This window comes from Molossus molossus, unplaced genomic scaffold, assembly GCF_014108415.1.
Source record: "Molossus molossus isolate mMolMol1 unplaced genomic scaffold, mMolMol1.p scaffold_m16_p_1, whole genome shotgun sequence".
In the NCBI taxonomy this organism is placed as follows: Eukaryota; Metazoa; Chordata; class Mammalia; order Chiroptera; family Molossidae; genus Molossus; species Molossus molossus.
Window position 1 is genome coordinate 25,251,110 of NW_023425344.1, and position 5,479 is coordinate 25,256,588.

A 5,479-nucleotide genomic window follows, 5' to 3' on the forward strand; every position below is an offset into this window, starting at 1 on the left:
TTTATTTACTTTTTTATCCTCACCTGAAGACATTTTTCAATTTTTTGTTCAGATAGGAGGAAGGGAGAGAGAGAGAGAAATATCAACATAAAAGGGACACATTGAGTGACTTCCACCTGCACGACCAACCAGGGCTGGGGACAAACTGCAACCGAAGTACGTGCCCTTAGTGGGAACCGAACCCAGGTTTCTCTGTACATCAGGTCGATGCTCTAGCCACTGAGCCAAATTGGCCAGGGCTCCAATCCTTTTACTTTAATGATAAAAATAAGGAAATGATTCTGATGCCATAAATAACTTATAGTCACAATGTCAGGCCTTCATGTAAAACCCAATTTTCCAGTTTTGAGTCGAAGTGCCATCATGTCTACCTGAAAACAATTACAACCAGATTCATTCAGAGGTGAATATTCCATTTTGAAAAAATTTAGAGTACTCACATTTATCAGGTGTAAACCTCTATGAAATATTTAAAATTGCTTTGCAATGTAATTAATGTTTATTTTAGTATTTTGAGAAAGAATCAGTTAGTGTATAATTCTACAACTTAATTTTATAGCACTAGTTTATTTTATGAAATATAACACAAATAAAAAATTAACATAAATGAACAGTCAATGAAAACAATAAAATGTCTTAAGGTGTTGAAAGTGTTCAAATATATTAGGCTAGGTCTGACATCAGTATGCTTATTTTGAATTTGGCTTTGATAAATTTATATTAAACTTAAAAGGTTTTTATTTAGCTAACTTATACAAAACAAATGAAAAATAATTAGTTTTTTTAGAAGAAGAAAAAATAAACACTGTTGTTTTTACATCTGAAATAAATGGCAAATAGGATCTTAGTAGATCTGGCATTTTAATGACTTTCTACCTTGATATAAATTTCTCCACTTTCAATGACACTGCTACTCACCTATAGAATAAACAGAAAATAGAGAGCAATATTTATTAGAGATCACAACATATTCTCAGAGATCCCAAATTCTATATAGGTTTTGAAACAACTATAACAAATACTAAGAAAATTGACTAAAATAAAAGAACTCCACAAATAGATCAATGGTTGATAGAGCTAAATTAAAGCTCTCTGGGAGGTCTTTTATTAAAATTTAAATATTAACCAAATATTTAAATAAAGTTTGGCTTATCTGATTCAGAAATATTATTTCAACTTTATCCTTTTTTTCCTAAACTGAATGTTCTTTTGTGTGTGTGTGTACACATTTAGTTTTATTGTAACAAAGCAACTTGTACACTTTTAACGTTCTCTATGACAATAGAAAAATGTCAATTCAGAATAAGATCCTACAGGTTCCGCTGATTCTCCCATCAAGTGGCAGGGCTCAAGTCATCATTAGGACAGAATTTTATTTTTATTTTATTTTTATTTTTTTTTATCCTCATTTGAGGACATTTTTCCATTTTTTGTACAGACAGAGTGGGAGGGAGAGAGAAGAAGAGAGAGAGAGGAAAACATCGATGTGAAAGGGACACATCGAGTGGCTGCCACCCGCACGACCAACCAGGGCCAGGGACAAACTGCAACCGAGGTACATGCCCTTAGCGGGAACCGAACCCGGGTCTCTCCGGACCGCAGGCGGACGCTCTAACCGCTTAGCCAAACCGGCCAGGGCTAGGACAGAATTTTAAAAGTGTCATCTTAGCCTGGAAGGATGTCCGTTAAACATCACAATTAAACATGCCAAAGGAGAAGCCATGTTGTCAAAATGCCCACTTAACCCATACAAATATCTCGTACCACCCTTTGCTGACCTTCTCTATAAACCCCCTTTTTTTTAAGTTTTTTTTTTTCTTTTTTTAAACAAGAGAAAGTAGACAGATGCATGTTGGTAAATGCTCACTGTCCATATTCACACAGAGACATAGTGTAATCTCAGAGCCCAATGTACAGAGAAAGGAGGGAAAAGCTAGAATTCTGTGCGCTACTACACAGGGCCTCGCAGCCTCCAGCTTCCAGCAGGGCTAAGGGAGCAGAAAGTTTTTCTTTTTTCCCACAGAGCACAGTGGTGTTGATTCCATAAAGTTTTTTGAGACAGGAAGAGATAAAAATGAATTTGGAACAGAAAGGGACAGAGATTCTTTTCCCACTGTATTCTGCTCAAGGTACATTCCCCCAAATAAGGTAAGAACCATGATGTAAAGCAGAGAAAAGAGACCTCAAAACAGGGTGACTGAGCACAGGAAGGGTGGGGGGGTGGGGAGAAGAGACTGCAACTTGCTCCCAGGGACCAGAGAAAATTAAAAAAGGTTGGAATTCATCAGTGTTCCATTAGTCATCTTCTTCATCTTCGTCTCCTTCCTCCCTCTCATCATCCTCTTCATCTTCTTTACCTTCATCCTCATCACCTTCTTCATCAATATATTCCAACCCTTCCTCTTCTTCATCCTCCTCCTCCTCATCTTTGCCTTCCCCTTCTTCATCATGCATGTCAGGAACCAAGTAGTACTGCAATGGATTTGGCCAAATGTCATCTCTGATGACTTCTCCTAACTCACCTGCACCTGCAGCAGAGTGGTCAGTAAACCAGGTAAAGAAGCTCTCTGTTCCTCATGCTGTCTCCTCCCGCTGGCTTTACTCTGTGTTTGACTTGAACGTTTCATCAAATCCTTTCCAGATTTCTGTTTGATATCAGTGGACTTTGAAGATGGATCACGACTCTCATTCAGATGAAATTCTTTGGGGAGAACTTTATTTTCAAAGTAAGGATTTTCATCAAAATAAAAATATCTTCTGTAACCTGATTTAATATCTTTAAATTCTGTCACTTCAACTCTTGTCCAATAATGCAGCGCCTCTTCATCTTCTTCCCCAAGCAGTGCAGACACTTGTGGATGGTTGACAAATGTTGTTACCCCAAAATTTTGGATTTTGGAGATCAGTTCTGACCTCTTCTGAGAAAATGGTTGGCGGGGTTTGTTATATTTCTGTTCTACTTTCAAAATCTCCTCACTGGCTTGTCCATTAAGTCTGTCTGTTTCATCTTGTACTTCATCAATATGTTCAATTGCTTCTTGCTGTTCTTTTTCTCCCTTGGGCAATTCCTGAGGGGCTGCCTTCTTCCCTGCTTGGGGGCAGGAGGCAGTCACGGTTTCTTCGTTTGAGCTGGCAGCGAAGACTGGCGTTTGGGGGCCATGCTGTGAGGCGAGTCGGACGATGAGACGGAAGGGGAGTCCCACGGTGGGAAGAAGCTCTGAGAATTGGAATGTTCTTGATCTCGCCATCACTACAAATTCACCTAGTTAACTTAAAACCAGCTAGTAAAAATAGACACATGAAAGATGTTAAATTGGAAAAAAAAATATGGTTTAATGATTCTTTGAAAGGCAGTATTAGTTAAAAGTCTTATTTCATGACAATTTGTTGAAGTTGAAATCCTAGCAAAATCTGTTCCCCACAAAGATCTCTTCATAATCATATCCTCAGTGTGTAAATCCTCAAGAGCAGCATCTAGTTACTCCATTAAAAAATAAAACAAAGCAAAACACAGCACTGTAATGCCAATTTTCAATCCAGCCATTATGGCTAAAATAGGACGGGCTAGGTTTCAACCTTAAACAAACACTGTAGAAGACAAATGTGGGAGAGTGAGAGAGCTAGAGAGAGAGACAGAGAGAGAGAGAGAGAGAGAGAGAGAGAGAGAGAATGAATGAGTGTGTAATACAAACTTTGTACTACAAAAATTGAACTTAAGCAACCGTAACATATTGAGTTAAGTCTGCTATAATCCAAGTCTTTGCACACCACCAGATATCCAGAAATCAATACTGACACTGCATGGGAAGACAGGAGCAAACAGAAGAAGAAACAATGCACTAACATTAGCCCAACTATTTCCAGTAATCTCTGACTAGGAGGTGAAAGAAAAGAGATTGATAACACTAAAACACACCATAGTTATGATGACTACATATGTAGCTATTTGGTTAAATACAGGCCTACATTAATCTTTATGAATGTATAAGCAAATATTGAATTGCATGAACTCAGAAATCCTTCTTTTTATGCTTTTCTATGATATAATTTATAATAATGACATATTTACAATAATCCAAATATTTGATTTTGTTTTTTATTACATGAACGTATAGATAGATATTTATATGAATTATGTTTACCTTCCCTACAAAATGTAATCATCTGGAGGGAAGAAACTCTCCCTGGCCTCCTTCCATGTCTTAGTAAAATGTATTCCATATACAGTATGTACTGAGTACATGGATGTCAGATGCTAATGGAATCCATTATCAAATACAAGATAGCATAACATACTCATACCATTTTATATAAATCACTACTTAATGTAGAACCTTTTTACCTAATCATTAGTTCATAAATAAAAATGAGTTACCTATACATTATCTATTTATTTAAAGCAGCGATTTCAACCTGTGTGCCACAGGAATTTTTAAGACATGTAATACCTGGCTATTTAGTCAGGGCACTGACCTCTTTTCAGAGTGTCAAATATAAAAATGACAACAGCCAACACAACAGTAGCTGTCTAGTGTGAATGAGTAAAAAATTATACCTATTTTTTGTCAGAATGGCAAAAAAATGTATTTTTTTGGTGTACCACAGAATTTTATGATTAGTTTATGTGCCGTGAGATGAAATAGGTTAAAAATCACTGATTTAAAGCTTTATACTCATTTAATGAAACCATACTCTGCCCGAATAATTGTTACTGTGTCTCATATTTTAATACTTAATAACTTCAAGCAAATCAATGACAAATATCCTATCTTTGGGAACAAATATCCTTTAATGTGCTTTATTAAGTGTTGGTATTACACTTTCAAGTATCTTGACACTTTAAAAATACTTTAAATACAATCGCAACATAGCAAACTTCCTAGCAAAGATAATACAACCGTTTTAAAAAAGCAATTCTAAAGAAATGTTTATTTCTTTAAAGAAAATAAATTATATTTTTGAAAGAAGCATTTAGAAACTTTCTGTCCAAATTTGAACATACCTTTGACTAATATCAGCACTAATTACATTCAGTTGCCTGATGCTATTAAACTGCTCCTTGAAATCTTTTCACTACATTTCAAATTATGATCACACAGTGAGTTAAAAGCTCTGTCACAGGCATCTTTATTTCTGGCTTCAACAGTTCTATAAAATAACTTGTTTTCTTATCAATATGGTTATTAAATCAGGGTCAGACTAAATGCTAATGTAGCCCCAGGAAACACGGGAATGTTCTTTATTCAGAGCTGTATAATGTCCTCATAGAATTTCTAATTGATAAGGAAAAAATATCCAGGCTAAGGTATTAGTTTCAACATTATTTAATGTATTTATATATCACATTGTCATTAGCTGTTTATCAATTAGGGGCATATATAATTTGATAGAAATAAGACTACATTAAATTTCTTTTTTTTTTTTTAATTTCTTTTTTTATTAATTTTTGTTACAGATGTTTCTCCTTTTTCCCCCACTG

General features: G+C 35.5%; 1 pseudogene; it reads right to left on the bottom strand.

The window, feature by feature from the left end:
* Positions 1-2,295: 2,295 nt before the first annotated feature.
* LOC118617930 lies at positions 2,296-3,160 on the bottom strand (annotated as a pseudogene).
* Between the last annotated feature and the right edge of the window lie 2,319 nt (positions 3,161-5,479).